Source organism: Myotis myotis, unplaced genomic scaffold (genome assembly GCF_014108235.1).
Source record: "Myotis myotis isolate mMyoMyo1 unplaced genomic scaffold, mMyoMyo1.p scaffold_m19_p_7, whole genome shotgun sequence".
Lineage (NCBI taxonomy): Eukaryota > Metazoa > Chordata > Mammalia > Chiroptera > Vespertilionidae > Myotis > Myotis myotis.
The window spans coordinates 57,718,755-57,738,194 of record NW_023416379.1 but is presented as its reverse complement, the minus strand read 5'-3'; the positions used below and the strand labels follow the sequence as shown (position 1 = coordinate 57,738,194).

At 38.2% G+C, this 19,440-nt stretch overlaps 1 pseudogene; it reads left to right on the top strand.

The window, feature by feature from the left end:
* Window positions 1-11,211: 11,211 nt before the first annotated feature.
* On the top strand, window positions 11,212-11,621 carry LOC118660723 (annotated as a pseudogene).
* The last annotated feature ends 7,819 nt before the right edge of the window (window positions 11,622-19,440 follow it).

Sequence of the window (19,440 nt, the reverse complement as noted above, 5' to 3'; positions counted from 1 at the left end):
GCAGAGATTGTCCCAATGAACTTTTTAAAAAACACCCAAGGAGCCCTAACCAGTTTGGCTCAGTGGATAGAGCATCGGCCTGCGGACTGAAGGGTCCCAGGTTCGATTCCAGTCAAGGGCATGTACCTGGGTTGCGGGCACATCCCCAGTAGGAGATGTGCAGGAGGCAGCTGACCGATGTTTCTCTCTCATCGATGTTTCTAACTCTCTATCGCTCTCCCTTCCTCTCTGTAAAAAAATCAATAAAATATATTTTTAAAAAAACACACAAAAAAAACAACACCCAAGGATATGTTGTCTAAAAGAGACTCACTTTAAATACAAAGAGGCAGATAGATTAAAAGTAAATGAATGGAAAAAGATATATCATGGACATAATAAAGCATACTATTATTATGGCCGAAAAACAGATTTTGAAATAAAAAGTATCACTAAAGATAAAGAAGTGTTGTTATGTACCTGTGAATCACACAAGGACGCCTCAAAAAGTCGAATTAAATAGTCACATTTATTGCAAATCTGGGACTAAGAGGGGTCATTTCGCTCTCCCAGATCTCATAGTGCCTGCCCCAGCCCCAACACCAGATTTATATAGGCAAAGATCACAAAGGTATTGATTACATCCCAAGGTTTGGAATGAGGAAACTGATTTGCAAAAAAGCAGTTTACAGAAGCAGAAGCAGTTTACTTAAGCATGTTATCTAAATTATAGATTTGGGTCTCCGGATCACTGGGTCAACAGGGACACGTTAACTGGAGCCCTCTGACCTTGGGATACTTGTGGTGTCCTTCCCAGGTAAAGGAAAATGTGCTTTGTAAGACCAGTATGACCACAACTAATGGGATATTCACGTTACAATCAATAGGGTATTTAATCGAATGGGGTGATTTATATAATTCAGAAAATTAAAATAACTTTTCTATTATTTTAGCAAGAAAATAAGTACAGAAACCAAACAGCAGGGTTAAAGTTAAACTATAATTTCTACCTGAGATGATTGCTACCATACTTCAGAAGAATATATTTAATAATGATATAAGGTTAAATTTGTTAGGAACAAATAATGTATGTGTCTAATCATAAATATGTATGATACAGATAATAGAGCTTCAAAACATAGGAAGCAAAAATTGACAGAACTAAAAAGAGAAATAGTCAATTCCATAATCATAGCACGAGGTTTTCAAAACCCATCTCTCAACACTAGATAGAACAATTAAACAAAAAATTAGAAAGTCTGTAGGTGATTTGACGACTTAGACCTCTGAGATGGTTAGTTTTTATGTGTCGACTTGACTGGGCCATCAGTTTTCCAAACTTTTGGTCAAATGTTATTCTGGGTGCTTTGTGCAGTGTTTCTGTGAGGATGTGACTAACATCTCCACCAATAGGCTGAAGATAGCAGATTGCCCTGCCTAATGTGGTGGACCTCAGCGAATCCTCTGAGGCTTGATTAGAACAAAAAAGCTAAGAGGGAGCTCCTACCTCTCTGCCTCAGAGCTGAGGTAGCAATTTTTCCTACCTTTGAGTTTGAACTGGAACATCAGCTCTTCCTGGGTCTCAAGCCGGCAACATTCAGTCTGGAACTCACACCATCTGCTCTTCTGGGTCTTAGGCCTTCAGACTGGAACTGGAATGACAGCATTGGCTCTCCTGAGTCTGCAGCTTGCCCACTGCAGATATTGGAATTTACCAGCCTCCATAATTATATAAGAGCCAATGTCTTATGTTTTATGTTTTCTCTGTCTCTCTTTCTCTCTCTCCGTTTATATTTATAAATCCCCACATCCAATGACTGCAGAATGCATACTCTTTTCAAATGTACATGGTCCATTCAGCAAGACAGACCATATACTGCATCTTAAAACAACTCAATAAATTTAAAAGAGTATGTTCTCTGATCACAAGGAACTAAATTAGAAATCGGTAAAAATAAGATCTAGGAAAACTCTAGTTCTTTGTAAAATAAACAAGATATTTAAAATAATCCATGGGTCAAAGAAGAAATCACAAAGGAACTTAGATAGTACTTCATACTAAATAAAAATAAAAACACAACATATCAAAATGTGCATGATTTATATACAGAAATTTATAGTTTTAAATACTTGTTAGTAAAGAGACATCTAAAGTCAATGACCTAATGTTTCCCCATTAAGAAGCTAGAAAAAAGAAAGGAAAGTAAATCCAAAGTAGGTAGACGAAAGAAAATAATAATCGAGGTAAGAGCAGGGATCAATTAAAGTGAATATAGAAAAACAATAGAGAGATATAGCAAAGCTAAAAATTGTTCTTCGAAAATATCAACAAAATTGATGAACCCCTTGCTATAGTTAGTTATCAAGAAAAAAAAAATTGAAAACTGTGAACAGTTTCCAAGGTTTGAGATTGTACCATACTTGCGAAGCTAACAAATTAGCCTCTATTGTTTCATGGGTGCTGGCATACTACAAAATGCATCAAGAAATATAATTTGAGCCCGGCCGGTGTGGCTCAGTAGTTGAGCATCAACCCATGAACCAGGAGGTCATTGTTCAATTCACAGTCAGGGCACATGCCAGGGTTGAGGGCTGGATCCCCAGTAGGAGACAGGTAGGGGGCAGCCAATCAATGATTCTCTCTCATCATTGATATTTCTATCTCTCTCCGTCTCCCTTCCTCTCTGAAATCAGTAAAAATGTATTTAAAAAAAGAAATATAATGTGAATAAAGAGATCAATAAATGATAGATATGTGATAAAGCAAGTATAATAAAAATGTTAATGGTGTAATCTTGGTGGACACATAGTTCACAGTAAAATTCTTCCATGTTTGTTGTATGTTTAAAAATTTAAAAATAAAAAGTTGGAGGAAATGAGACTTAAAAACATCAATGACAGCGCATGAACTTTATTTGGGTCATAATTAGATATATAAACTGTAAAATAAAAATTATGATATACTAGGAGAAATTTGAATACTGACTAGTCCTTGTTAATTGTTTTCAGGCCTGTGTAGGCGATGCTGTCAGTCCCCAGGGCCCACAGTCCCTGCCCTTCCCACTTCAGTGCATGTTACCCAGAATTCAGTTGCCAGCACCTGCATATCGCTGCCTGAGGGCTTTCTCTGCCTGCTGAAATCCTCTTTGCCTACTCATGTGGCTGCCTGCAAATGCTGAGGAGTTCATGCTTGCTGCAGGAGCCTTCTGCCAACGTCTAACTGACAACCGTTCCTTTTCTGTCTCAATTCCCCCACCCTCACCCCCTCTCAAATAGACTATTTGCACTCGAGTCGTAGTTTCAGTATCAGATTCAGGAGGAACCCAAAGTGTGACATTGGGATACTGACATTTTAGTTATGTTTTTAAAAAAGAGTTCTTAATTTTTTGAAATACACGTTGAAATATTCACAGATAAAGTTATACTGTCTAGGATTTGCTTTAAAATAATCAAGGGAGAATAGATGGATAAAAAAGTGACAGAATGATAATTGTTAAAGTTCAGTGATGGACATGGGTGTTCATTCACATATCTGTCCATGTTGTGGATGTTAAAAATTGTACTGAAAATGATCTGTAAGGGCTAATGAAGAGGAAAGATCTGTTAGGCCTGGACAGAAACTCTGGCCTGAGCTCTGTTCCTCAGGCCAAGCAGACTTGCCTGAGGAAGGCATTGGTTCAAAAGTTGACCAGGGAACCTGCACATGAATAGCCACAGTAACCTTATTTGTAATAGCCCCAGACTAGAAACAACCAGAATGTCCTTCAATAGGTGAACAGTTAAGCAAGCCATGGAATATCCTTACTTTGGAATACTATCCAACAATGAAAAAGAGCTAATTATTGGTATACACAATAGCCTGGAAGGACCTGAAGGGCAATATGCTGTGTGTGTGTGTGTGTGTGTGTGTGTGTGTGTGTGTGTGTGTGGTGGGGACAGGGGCAGTTTTAAAATATCATACATTATTTTATTTACATAACATCTTGAAAAGACAGAAATATAGAGACGGAGATAGATTAATGGTTGCGAGGGGTTAGGGACAGAAGGAAGTAGGTGTAACCATAAGAGGGCAGCATGACAAAAATCTTTGTGGGAATGGACCATTTTTGTATCTGGATTATAGTGGTGGTTACATGAAGCTACACATTTGCACAGACCTGTACACAAAAATACACACTCATACACAAATGAGTACATATAAAAGTGGTGGAATCTGAATCTGAAATAAGGTCTATGGATGTTACCAATATCAATTTGTTTTGAATTTGAGCTATTGTTACAGAAAATGTATCTAGGAGGGGAAACTAGGTGAAAGGTGCAAGGTACAAGGGGAAACTAGGTGAAAGGTGTTTGCAACTTCCTGGGTATCTATAATTATTGCAAAAACAAAAAAGGTTTTCTAAAAAGTAAACAAATGGAAATAATTTTTTAAAAGGCATCCCGATTCCAATGGTAGCGAGGATAGAAGCCCTAGTAGTTGACAATGTTGACAATGAAACATTGCAAGCTCCATTCTTCTAGAAGAGGAAAGGGTAGAGTCTTCACTGGAAAGCCCAGTAGCCTAATATTTACAGGCCACGCAGGCTGTAAACCTGATTATAAACCCTCTTGGAGATTGGATAAGATGCCCAACGTTTTAACACATTCCTTTTTTTATTAAACTAGACAATGTGGGTTCTGTTGTTTGCAGCTTTGAAAGCTGGCTGATTTTTATTCTAATAATATAGATTTTTATTTTTAGTCTCAATTGGATATCTTCAATTTCTGAGGGATTTTGAGGAGTGATAAACAACTCTAAAACATATCTCTGCACACTGAAGCCACTAAGAAATCGATATCAGGCTAGACAGTAATAAATAGATACTGTCTATTTATTATAATAAATAAATATTCCTCAAGAATGTCTTGCTATAAGCCTGATCATAGCTGCCTTGTCACCTTTAGAAGCCGAGAGAACTGAAGCCTGTGCTAGCTTGCAATTATTGATGGCTCTCATGTTCTGACTTTTTTGTTCTCCTGAAATCCCTGGAAAAAAAAACACACCAAAAACAAAAAAAAACACACAAAAAAACGAACTCTGGTGTGGACTTCTGTGTCCAGGATACAGATTTTTCTTCTATACCTCACCAATGGTATAGAGTACTGCTCTCCCTCAAACCTTCTAGGAGAGGGCTGGAGAGGACCATACGGGTTCTTAGATGGTAGGAAGACTGCCTGGAAAACCCTCCGCTTTTTTGTACAGCTTCAGCAAGGGCTCTGAAAAGGAGGGTGTTGAAAAGGGCTTTACAATTACCCTATATTATAAGATCAGGAATGGATAAGAGGACAAGCAAATGACCAGAGAAGAAAGCATGAGAAAAAAATGAAACATCTAGTTCAGAGGGGGGAAAAAAAGAAGATATATAGAAATTATCTTAACCTAAGTGAAAGAAGAATGAGGAAGAGAACCAGGGCAGGATCTCTAAGGACCCCATAGTCAATATTTCCCCTATTACCCTTGTGACTGCTTGGTACTAAATGTATACGGGGGTTGGGATCCTTGTTGGTATTGGGACTTGTACCCAGTTCACTCATGTTATAACATGAAGAAATTAATTTACAAGGTTTACAAAAGCAGAACCACACAAACAACTTGATATGAATGGAATTTTTCTTTGCTCCCAAACAGAAATGGCCAGTTTTATTCTACATCCATCTTGACACTAGTTTTACATCTGTGAGTAAAATGTAACTGAATAAGCACTTTCTAAAATTTTACACAATTGCACAATGTGCCTTCCCAAAATGAATATGATAGAGAGGATCATCAGAGGTATGCACGCTATGATTGTATAACAATTATTTCTTCTTTGTTATTGTTCCTTCTGTATCTTCTAAAATTCCAACCTTACATTTTAGATTTTTGATGAAAAAAATGCAAAGCAAAGCAAAACAAAACAAAAACAGGGAAGTTGGGATAGCTCTGGGTGTGCCAACGGCCACCATTAATTATTATTATTATTATTATTATTATTATTATTATTATTATCATTGCCTACTTTTCTTTGGTGCTTTCCAGTTTAGAAGGTACTTTAATATCCTTTGTTTCCCATTAGTACTTTGGTTTGCCTTAACAACACTGAGAAAGAAGTAGGGACTCAAATTATTACCAAAAAGTTTAAAATGAAAAAGATGATACCCAAAGGGGTTAATTGTCTTGCTCAAGGTCACAGAGCAAGTAACAAGATCCCTCATCTCTCACATCAGGAAACAGATTATTAAAGCTTCTGCCCTCCCTAATGCTAACAGGTTAAATGAGAGAAAAGAGAGCCCTGGGGAACTTCCTCTAATCACCCCACATTAGCTGAATGTCACAGATTGCATTCCAGTTCCTCTCAAATCCCACTGCACTTGCCATCTGTAAAATTCGCCCGAGCTCTTCCTCCTGTTTTGGCTTGTCTGCCTTTTAAGAGTTTCATAAATGAATGGGAGAATGGTGTGTGTGTGTGTGTGCGGCCCCTAATTATACAGCTCAGGTATTAGAAACAGAAACCTAGACTTCAGTATCACAAAACTTAACACAGTACAATGCTTAAAAATAATATATTTGAATGTATTAGATTAGGTAATAGTCAGCATGGAAAATACACATGTGGCCCTAAGAAGATAAGTCAAAGAAAAAAAGAATTTTAGTGGAGGTAGACCAGGTACTTTTGTACCTATTGAGTCCAACACCATCATTTTAATCATTCTTTTTTAAAAAATATATCTTATTGATTTTTTACAGAGAGGAAGGGAGAGGGATAGAGTTAGAAACATCGAGAGAAACATCTACCAGCTGCCTCCTGCACGCCCCCTACTGGGGATGTGTCCGCAACCAAGGTACATACCCTTGACTAGAATCGAACCTGGGACCCTTCAGTCCGCAGGCCGATGCTCTATCCACTGAGCTAAACCGGTTAGGGCCATTTTAATCATTCTTTTGCCAAGATATTTAATTCCCTTGACCTTCTTGTTGCACATGCTGAACTCAATCACATCCCCAGGTCAACCTACAGTCAACTTGGCCTTCTTTACTCCTTACCTTGGTTAGACTAGAGACTAGATTATAAACAACAGAAAGATGAACATACATTTGCTTAAATAATAAAGGGTATTTGGGCTAATATTCAAAGGTAAAAACTGGCTTCAGATGGGGCTTGATTTTGCAGCTAAAATGATATGAGCAAGACCAAGCTTCTTTTTTATTCTGCCTCCCTCAGGGTCAGTTTCTTTCTCAGTGCAGGCCTTGCTCCATTGCCTTCTGGTTTTCAGTAGTGCTATTGAGAATTCTGACGCCATTCTTGTTCCCAGTCCTTGGTATGTGACCCATTTTTCCTCATTAGAAGCTTTAGCATTCTAAAATTTCAAAATAATTTTTCTTCATTCATATCCAGCAGGAAAATGCAAATACGTGTCCCTGAATTCAGAGTGAAAGTACTAGGTGACAGGCCCACCATTGAACCAATCACTCTGGCCAGATAAATTGGAAAACTGATGGGCTTAAAATCAGTTCTGTGCTCCCATCCTGAAGCTGGAATGGAATCAATTTCTCTAGAATCACATGAATCCCAAGTGGAGATTAGCAGCTATTGAAAAGAGGGAAATAGATACTATAGAAATAATTAACACATGTTCTCTACTTTCTTTCATCTTGGCTGGTAGATGTTAGTAGAATAAAGCAAACAATCATTTGTAATGCACAAATGAAAAATTGTGGTCTCCAAAGTCTGCAGAATTCTAATTCCATTAATTATTCTCCCCCCTCCTATTTCACTCTCTATTAAATGCTTTTCCTCATTTTATTCACTTGATCGAGTATCTCTCTTCACATATAAACAAATAAAACTCACTCAAACCAATGCCACTTAACTATTAATAGCCAACTAAAACTCAAATCTGATGAACAGGTTCTTCCTAACACCCTCTTACTAAAACACCCCTCTGTTTCTCACAGTGATCTTGCAGAAAGTAACAAAACCAACTTGTTCAACTAAAGGTGTATTCCTGGTGGTTTTTGGCTAAAGAGTGTTAGCATTCCTTGCTGTATCCATTTCAGTATTCACTGAAATTCATTGAAGTATCCTTCATTTCTCTTCTGAATTACTGTGACTCAGATCTGATCCTGTCACTTCCATGCCCCCATATTCCTAGGAATAAAGTTTAAATATTTTACCCTGGCCTATGACACTGACCTTACAATCACACCTTCTATCTTCTTAATCACCACCTCCCCAACTCCAGCTCTATGCACCAGCCTGCATGCATTTCCTTGCAGCTTTTCTAAAGCATTTTTCTAAACTCTGGCATGCCCTTTGGACCTCTTCTGATGGCTAGAAATCTTCTTCATCTAGCTAATTTTTATTTGTGCTTGAAGACTTGGCTTAAGCATTTCTGCCTCTGAGAAGACTTCTTGTATATCTCCAGGAGTCATCAGTTTGTGTTTATTTCTTTCATAGCATGTATTACGGTACTGTACTTACTTGTCTATTTTCTCTATAAGGCTACTAACTTCTTAAGGTCCACAACCTTGTCTTATTTATCCTGATATTTTTTTGGCAGTGGATCATACCCAGGGTTCTTCTCCTGCAATGTTTGAAAATGAAAATGAGGAGTGGGCTAGGTTGCTCAGGGACTGAGAACTGCTTTGTGGATTTGTTAAAGATAATAACTGTTTGACAATATACTAGACAGTCCTGTATTATCCCCCTCAAAATGCCAATAGTATCTCCATTAGAAACACCAGAGGTTCTCAGTCGGTGTTCATTTGTTCAAGAAGTGAACAAATGAACATAAATAAATAAATAAATAAATAAATAAATAAATAAATAAATGTAATCATGTGAGAATAAATTGGTGAATAAATGACGAGGGAGAAAAGCAGCGTGTATTTGGAAAAGAAAGTGTTCTCGAAGGGAAAGCCTCAATTGGGAAATTCATGCTCTGACAAATTAAAATTTTTTCCTGGTCATATTCACTGTCCCTTTCCACTGGGTATTGTAAGTGCAAGGTATAACCTGAGTTAAAAAAAATTAAAGTGAAAAGATTCAAATAAAAATATCTAGGGTGGGATATAAAACCAAGCTATGGAGATGTGAAAAGGGAGACATTTCTATAAGGCTTCTCAGGCTTGTGCCTATGACATTTACCTCGCCTTTTTCAAGACAAATCCTCTTAATTCTGATTTGAACTTCATATTCAACCATTTAACCTAAAGCCTATTACTTGCAGTTTATTGTTGCTGCAAATTAAAATCCATAGGAAACAGATATGCACTGTGGTTTTATTTGTCAATGCAAGTAATGTGTGAGTCACTTCCTCCCTTTAGGGGAAACTTAGCTGGGTAAAATTTCTCTGAGGCTCAGCTCTTCCTGAAATAACTTTGTCATTAAAGACAGAGGCACTGAATCAAAAGCTAATTGAATCAAAATGGTGGTAATTTAATCTGAAATTCTACACCCATTTAGTGCCTAAATAATTGGTACCAAGTGTCTTTTATGCAAGGATGCCAAGTCTTCTGGGTTCCAGTACAGTCATTTCTAGTTTTGAAGGCAGTGTTTTAAACTTCCTCAACGTGTTCATATATCCAATGACATAAAAAAGATTTCAGTGTAATACCAACCTATAAATATCAGCTGGTGATCATGATCTAACCCAGGGGTGGGCAAACTTTTTGACTCGAGGGCCACAATGGGTTCTTAAACTGGACCGGAGGGCCGGAACAAAAGCATGGATGGGGTGTTTGTGTGAACTAATATAAATTCAAAGTAAACATCATTACATAAAAGGGTATGGTCTTTTTTTTCAATAGTTTTATTCATTTCAAACTGGCCGGATCCGGCCCGCGGGCCGTAGTTTGCCCATGGCTGATCTAACCTGGCACCCTTAAAAATTTAGAACATTTTTTATTCACACTTTTCATGGAAATATTTTTCTAAACTTCTAATTTCACTGGAGCAAATAGCAGTAAAGTCTTTTCACAAGGATGACCATGAGAGACATCTGTTCATCTTTAATAATTATAGACCCAGCATATTCCTAACTCTCAATGTTCTATTTCTTCATTTGCTGTGTAAAAGGAGGGGAGAAACCTTCCTTTTCTTATGATTCTTTTGCGACCTATCAAATTGGTAATCTACTCCATGGGGACCTATCAATGGGAGCTAATGGCTAGCAGAGCACTAAAATAGCCTTTAGAGCAGCGGTTCTCAACCTGTGGGTCGCCAACCTGTGGTTTGCGACCCCTTTGGGGGTCGAACGACCCTTTCACAGGGGTCGCCTAAGACCACCAGAAAACACATATATAATTACATATTGTTTTTGTGATTAATCACTATGCTTTAATTATGTTCAATTTGCAACAATGAAAATACATCCTGCATATCAGATATTTACATGACGATTCATAACAGTAGCAAAATTACAGTTATGAAGTAGCAACGAAAATAATTTTATGGTTGGGGGGTCACCACAACATGAGGAACTGTATTAAAGGGTCGCGGCATTAGGAAGGTTGAGAACCACTGCTTTAGAGATTCACTAAATTCACTAGTAAATTCAATGGTGGGAATTATTTTAGGCACTCACAGTAGTTCAAGAGGGAGAAATTTGGGAATAGACTGGATCTGAAGCAAGCAAAGCCTAGAGTTATTCAATTTATATTAATGAAGTAAAAGATGATTCCATACAGAGATCATCAGCTCCTCAGATCTTACTTTGCAGGAAGCTGCCATCTTTACTTTTAAACAAAGCTAATTAGGTGTAGCTGAATGGATGTAAGAATTACACTAAACTTCATGTGGCATATCTATTGGGCACATTATATATGCAGGCCCTCTGATAGCTATTGCACAGAATTTTATAAACTCAATTTATCATCCATTATGGGGAATAGGATAGAGCAGCAATTTTCAGCATTTTTCATCTCATGGCACACATAAACTAATTACTAAAATTCTGTGGCACACCCACATCAAGTATTTTTGCCAATCTGACAAAAAAAAAATAGGTATAATTTTGATTCATTCATACCGGACAACTATTGTTGTGTTGGCTGTTGTCGTTTTTTATTTTGCAATCTAAGGGAAAGTAGGTCAGTGGCCCTGACTAAACAGTCAGATACTGCATGTTTTAAAAATTCTTGCAGCAGGAGAAGTGGGAGTCGGTGTTGGGGCGGGGGGGGGATGGCGGGGGGGGGGCACCCACGAAGCTGCGATGCAGCGGGACCGCGTCAGTGACGTGAACTCGCTGGAGTAGGCGGGAGATCTCAAGGCTTTCCAGAGGAAACTTACTGAATATATTCTTTGTTTGCAACCTGCCACTGGACGCTGGAGAATGCCTCTTAGAGTGGTATCTGTCTGTACAGCTACTGGTGCCTGGAACTGGTTAATAGATCCTGAGACACAAAGGTGTCCTTCCTCACGTCCTTATGGAATCACCCATTTCCCACCATTAGTTGCATCACTCTAATAGGCTTGTTCTTTGCTAGAATACACAAGAGAGAAGTTGCTCCATCCATTATAGCCGCGAGATGTCGAACTATGTTAGCAGAGTACAGCATGTCCTGTGATGACACAGGAAAACTGATGCTGAAACCGAGGCCTCATGTTCTGCAGTCACTGTAGCGGGACCTAACACAGCCTTTCTTCAGGGAAGCGGCGCAGCAGAAGCCAGCAGGAGTCCCTGTGCAGTTGGATGTGGACGGTCAGAGCAACAGCCGCCAAGACATGAGCAATATTTATGCAGATAGCTTGGCGGTGGCGACTCATGATCACCGCTGGTACCGCGGGCTATTTGCGTATCAGTATTAGTGTCACTTTAGGACTTCAGATCCTGCAGAGATTGTTGCAGATGAAGTATGTGTGTGTGTTACTAAGTTAAACATAGGAACAGAAACTCATCCAGCTTTTATCATGTATTCTTGCAAACTACTGTCAATAGCAAATCAATGCCAGTGTCAAAGAGGAAAGCCTTATGTGGACTTGGTTCTCCTGCGCCAGTACTTCAGGAACATGAGCTTGCCATCTCCAGGGCTCTTTGAAACCTGCTGTTAAGTGTAGCGGTGCCTTTCATTCCTACACTCCTCTCTTTTAATCATAATGCAGGAAACCGTCGGGTTGGGCTCGGACTGAGGAAAACTCATCTTCATTATGTTGTAAGAAATCATAGATGTTTTGAGAAACAATTTTTGTTAAACCCGAGAGTGAACTTCAACCACTACTGGGGAGATATTTTCCTATTCATTGTTTTCATTTAATGCTAAATTTACTTTCTATTTTTAAATTAATTTTAAGAACATTTCAGAGGCTTCTAAAAATTCCAGTTTAGTTATAAATTTTGTATTGTCTGGGAATTTGAAAGCTATTGTTTTAGATAATTGGATTTTATGCTGTGATCAACGTGCCGTTGCACTAGTATTGTACAGTGTACTTGGTCATCCACTCCATCACAAGGAGAAGGGGGGGGGGCGGTGGCGGGGGAGGTCACAAATGAGAGTCTACAATTTTCACTGTTCAGAGAGTGTTACTGACATACTGTGTATGCATATTGGCCACAGGTACTATAATATCTTAAAATTAAACTATTGGGATTGCTGTAAATATTTTAAAGAACTGGAGGTGACTTTTACCAGTTTATTAGAAGATTTTGAGAAGTTTTAAATAATTTTAAGAGCAATCTTTTAAATTTCATTTGACATAAAACTGAAAATTCAGTAACAGGACAAAAACTTTTTAACCAGGCTACCATTTCATGGAAACATGTTCATCCTGGCTTTCACATGCATCAGATTTTATTCTTTGAACTGTAGCAATAAAACCCTCTGCTCCTAAGAATTCTTAAGAAGGTATTCTCTGTATTCTGCATTGTTTTATTTTCTGTAAATTTTGTAGGTAAATATGTGTATAAAAATAAATACTTTATATATATATAAAAAAAAATTCTTGCAGCACACCAGTGTGCCACGGGATACCAGTTAAAAATCGCTGAGATATAACATAACTATTACTGACGGTAAAATGAAATACAGTACTGCCATAAAAGAGACACAGTGGAATTGTAGAGCTATGAGAGAGATCACAATCAGTTGAAGGGATCGGAAAATCTTCTAAGTGGAATTATTTGTGAAGGAATTTAGTAATGAATAGGACTTTGTGGAGCATCTAAAAGCGATTGCTTATTTCCGTGATTGCCAATGTAGGGAAAAATTGTGAAAGACTTTGAAATGGACCAAAAAGGTTACTGGATGACTTGAGTAGAAAACTACGTGAATTAGATCATTTGCTAGGGCCACTGGGCCTTTCATTGTCTTTGAGCTATTTTACAACTCTAAAATTTGTAGAAGAACTGATAGCAATGAAGATAACTCCTGCTCACAGATATACAGATCTGACAGTCTATGCCTCCCCACCACCTATGTTCAGTCCAGACACCTCAGGTAAGACTCTCAGTGCCACAGTCCCAGCACTGAGGTTGTCAGCTTCTCCTCCACTGACTTTCTCACTAAGGCAGCGTGGGCAAACTACGGCCCGTGGGCCGGATCCGGCCAGTTTGAAATGAATAAAACTAAAAAAAAAAAAAAAAGACCGTACCCTTTTATGTAATGATGTTTACTTTGAATTTATATTATTATTCACACAAACACCCCATCCATGCTTTTGTTCCGGCCCTCCGGTCCAGTTTAAGAACCCATTGTAGCCCTCAAGTCAAAAAGTTTGCCCACCCCTGCACTAAGTCCTCTCCTTGTAGAGCATGGTGTCTGAGGAAGTCCTGATTTCTTTCCCAAAGGAGCCCATAATATCAGTCCTTCCCAGTACCTGCCCATGCATCTTCCTCTCACTTGTATTCCTAACACACAGGGATCACCCTATCACCTTGAAAACAACAACAACAACAACACACAGTTAAATGGCCTCTTTAAACAATATAACTATAGACTGTGGATTCCAGATCATGAAGAACAAATATCTTTTTATGTTCATCCTTATCAGTCAACTTCTCTTTAGTACCTGAAGCATAAAAACCCCTCTGAGAATAAGAACTATAACAAAAGGAATTATTAGTACTTTAGAGTTATCTGAGTTTGAGGTAATCTCATAAGGTGAAATGTCCTTTTGCCTCTTATTATATCCATAAGACCCATGAAGTTTTTTCTATTTTAATTTGAGAGACAGAGAAGGAGGGAGGGAGGGAGGGAGAGAGAGAGAGAGAGAGATCAATTTGTTGTTCCACTTATTTTATGCATTCATTGGTTGATTCTTGTATATGTCCTGACTAGGGATCGAACCCAAAACCTTTGCGTATTAGGATGATGCTCTAACCAACTGAACTACCTGTCCAGGACAAAACCCATGAAGTTTTAATTTAGAAATCTATATATTCTAGAAATATTTTTTGACATAGACATGTTTTTCTTATTACTTAGAAATGGTGTGAGGCCATGCAGCTTACTGCCCAGCATCTAAGCCTATTCTATTTGCATGTCATTGATAAGAATGGAGCAGACAGGTACTGAGGGGATCCTCTCATGTATAGATGCTATTCTGTCTCACTGTTGGGTATCATTATTACACTTTAAGAAAAGCACACAATAAATAGTGTCTTAGAGGTTTTTAGAAAGCTCAAGAACTAAGAGAAACCAGAATTACTATATTCCCAGGAAAACTCCGAGTGAATGCCCACCTGGAAAGGAGAGAAAGAGATGCCAACACAGATTATGTATTACTTTAATTGAATCTCTGTATATGATTTGCTGACAACTTTTTCCATGTTTCAGGTTGCAAGATAGTGTGTTCATTATGACCTTGCATTATATCATGTTCAGGTTATGTAATTATAAAATAATTAAACTGCCCTCATAACATTATATGGAAATTAAATGATTACATTTTAGAAACGGGCTACTTGATCATGTTCCGTTTCTAACCCATAATAAACTTGGCACCATTAGCGAGAGTTGGAAACAAGACACCAAGTGAGCACTGCTTGGCATTCTTCCACTAAAATCCCTGCTGTGGAAGATTGGCCCTTTCAAATAGCACCAGATACCAAACTGGCATTTAACTTAAAAATCTGTAATCAACAAAGATCTCAACAACCACTTACATTTCACTGCATGGCAATTCTAACTACCAATTATGAAATAGCTGCTAATACCATCAATAAAATGAGAGCCTGTGAATTAAGGAGGTGAGGGGTACACAGAGAGATCAAGAGATCACTATCCTATTGCTGAAAGGAAAACTTTATGAAAGCATACCTTGGAGAGAGTGGGCACAGTTCCAGACCACTGCAATAAAGTGAGTATCCCAATAAAGTGAGGTGTAATCCTTTTTCTGGTGCTGGGTCTTGCCTTCAATTTGCAAAAACAAAACAAAACAAAAAAACCCCCCAAAACGCAACATCCATGACAGGCAACAAAGCATAGAACAATAAAGCGAGGTATGCCTATAGTGGATTAGCTGAAATGAAGAACAGACATTTTGAGTCTTTTTTAATTGAAATTCCTTAGACAGGAATCTCTCATTCAGTTACTCTCATTCTAATTAACACAGTAAAAGTATAGCATCCTAAAACCCATCATCCTGAAAGGTTATGTTTATTTTCATAGTTATGATTATATTTTTACAAATATATATTTTTTATTGATTTCAGAGAGGAAGGGAGAATAACCTCACAGGGTGATAAATTCCTAACTGGGCAGGTCATGGTGGGTAGTCATGCCCCATGCCTATTGCTTCTTTCTTTTAAAAATATATATATTTTTACTAATTTCAGAGAGGAAGGGAGAGGGAAAGAGAGATAGAAACATCAATGATGAGAGAGAATCACTGATCACGCCCCCTACTGGGGATCAAGCCAGAAACCTGTGCATGTGCCCTTGACCAGAATCAAACCCAGGATCCTTCAGTCTGAGTTGTGTTTATAACCACAATAAAATATTAGGCTACTCCACCAGAGCATTCAGTCTGCAGGCCGATGCTCTATCCATTGGGCACATTACATAGCTAGGGTGCTATTGCTTCTTTAGTGAAGGGTTTTAAGCCAGCTCTGTCCATAGTTCTTGTGCATCTTGGTTAACACACCTCTGAAATACCAGAAGTAATACCCATAGAAAAGGGTATTAACCCTCAAAGGAGCACTTAATCTTATTGTTTTGTAATCTAATTTCCATCTTGCTTTTTCCAATCTTCCTTGTGTTCCCCTCCTTAATTTCAAATGCATAAAAGAAGCTACAAAACTGTTATTCTCTGGAGCAGTTACAATCTTGTTCACCAGTATATGTTGTCAGTTTGGCTCAAATAAATGTTTATAAAGATTCTCTACAGGTTTGGAAGTTTCTTACATCGACAGTTGGAAGCACTTTGGAAACAGCAGCTGGTGAGTATGGATCAGGATAGAGACTTGGTCCTGCAAGTTTCTCACAGCCAAAGCAAAGCCAGCAAGTTATAGATCAGTTTTTGGAAGGGTAAGTTGATCCTGGAAAATACAAATAACTTAGACAGTAATTTCTGATTCAGCTATTATTTTTCTAATGATTGCTTTCCTTCTATATGGGTAAGGAGAGGATTATTTATTGATTCTGAACTTTGGTAATGGTGAGTCAACTTCTAAAATTTTGTTATTGTCATCATAGATATACACTGAGTGGCCAGATTATTATGACCACCTGATTTCGTGCTAAAGTTGCTAGAGGGATTGACCATTATAAATAGGGAAGCAGGTTGTTTACGATGACGGTAGAAGTGATTTTTTTCTGAAGAGTTAATAGCCTTTGAACGTGGGATATGTATATGTATTTGTATATACATATCTCACATTCAAAGGCTGTTAAATCGCATTGTTTACCAATATCTTCAGAAAAAACATCACTTCTACCGTTGTGGTAAACAACCTGCTTCCCTATTTATAATGGTCTGGCCCTCTAGCAACTTCAGTGCGAAATTACAACTAATTTGCCTACAAACTCCAGGTGGTCATAATAATCTGGCCACTTAGTGTATATGTTTAATAAATGTAATGAAAGAAACCTGTATTTCTTCATATTCATATGTTTAAAATATAAGAGCAATAGATTTTTTAAAAATATATTTTATTGATTTTTTACAGAGAGGAAGGGAGAGAGAGAGAGTTAGAAACATCGATGAGAGAGAAACATCGATCAGCCGCCTCCTGCACATCTCCCACTGGGGATGTGCCCACAACCAAGGTACATGCCCCTGACTGGAATCGAACCCGGGACCCTTCAGTCCGCAGGCTGACGCTCTATCCACTGAGCCAAACCAGTTTTGGCAAGAGCAATAGATTTAAGTGAGAATATTTGGAAGAGGGGAGCATTGTTACTTTTTTGTTGTTGTTAAACTCACTCGAGGATATTTTTCTATTGAATTGTACAGAGTGGATGAGAGGAGGAGAGGGACACACTGATTGGTTGCCTCTCTCATAAACCCCAACTAGGGTTGGGGATTGAGCTTGCAACCAAGGTAGGTGCCCTTGATCAGAATGGAACCAGGGACCCTTCAGTCCATGGGCCAATGCTCTAGGCATGATCATTGAAATTTTCTTAGATTATTAACATTTCCCTAGCCTGACCGGTTTGGCTCAGTGGATAAAGCGTTGGCCTGTGGACTGAAGGGTCCCAGGTTCAATTCTGGTCAAGGGCACATGCCCAAGTTGTAGGCTCAATCCCCAGTAGGGGGTGTGCAGGAGGCAGCTGATTGATGTTTCTCTCTCATCAATGTTTCTAACTCTCTATCCCTCTCCCTCCTCTCTGTAAAAAATCAATAAAATATATTTTTAAAAAACCCAAAAAAACATTTCCCTATTCTCAGCAGTGTTTTGTTTTAGTGAGATGGACAGAAGTGGAGTGGCAAGGAAAAGTCTACAAGTTAAAATACCAAGGTAATAATTCCACTGGATTTTCAGTTTTCATTGGCTCTCTGAAAAGCAGATTAAAGCTTGAAACTATCATTGACACTAAAAAGAACCCCCAGGATTGGATTATCTCAATAGGAAGTAAACAAACAAACACCACCAACAACAAACTGGAAAAACTGGAATTAAACCTGGAGATTGCAAACCAGTCCCTAATAGTAGCAAATGTCCCTTCACCCAGCCCTGTTTTATAAATTTCTTTTTTTTGTTTTATTTTATTTTATTAAACTATATTTTATTGATTTTTTACAGAGAGGAAGGGAGAGGGAGGATTAGAAACATTGATGAGAGAGAAACACCGATCAGCTGCCTCCTGCATACCCCCTACTGGGGATGTGCCCACAACCAAGGTACATACCCTTGACCAGAATCGAACCTGGGACCCTTCAGACCACAGGCAATGCTCTATCCAATGAGCCAAACCGGTTAGGGCTATTTTTTATTTATTTATTTTATTTTATTTTACCCACCCCAATTTAAAAGATTCCTAGATGAAACAGAACTTTTAAATATATCTGCCACTAGATGGCACTATATAAATACTTTTACTCATACTTTTCTTCCCAAAGACTAGTCAGGGAGGGAGGCAAAATATTAGGTAAGGTCATCAATCCATTTTAATCTTTTTTTGAAATTGCTATAGTTTATTAATTTAACTACACCTTTAAATTATAATCCTAAATACCTTGTAACGACTTGCCAAAACCTTAATTTTCTATCAGCAAGTACAGTTCTGAGAGATTGGCTCAAAGGTAACTTTAGGTTGGTTCTTTGGCAGATAAGAAACTGAATAATAAAAAGGTGAGAAAATTGATAATATGTGAGAAAGCAGACAGAAAAAAGAAATACATTTACAAGAAAATCTTGAATTTCTTTGGTTTTCATTAAAATTGCTGATGCCTCAGAAGTCTGTTGGTTTAATGTTCTATCAGTAGTACTATAATTTATTCTTTTGTTACCCCACGAGGATTGAAGATGAAAAGGTCTATGCTAGCAGGAGGCCTGGGAAGAGATTATATATGCAAATAGTTCTGTAGCTCTTGTACCAGGAGAGGGGTTGTCTTATACTATTTCTTTTAAATCACACAGAGAAATCTTTGGTTGGTTGCCAGAAAAGCAGGATTGTGAAGTTAAAGAGAGAGGAAGAGAATGTTTGAAAGGAGTATGCAAAGCTATGATGAAAAGTCAGAAGATGTGTGATAACTGCAGCATCTGTGATTTTTTTTTAAGAGCTAAGAATGGAGGGGCTGAGCGGGTGGGTCAGGAATATAAAGCAGTTTGGAGAAGCAAGGTTAGGTGTATTCAGGCCTTGGGATTTGAGGACACCTGGTCATATCCAGACAAAATGCAATTCTTGTGACTGGTGGTAGGTAGGAGTAACCCCTGTCACCTGCCTTCCTAAGGCAGGTTGGCTGTTTCTTTCTTTCTTTTTTTTTTAACTCTCGAAATCTTTTTTTTTAGTTGATTAAGGTATTACATACGTGTCCTTATCTCCCCATTGCCCCCCACCCC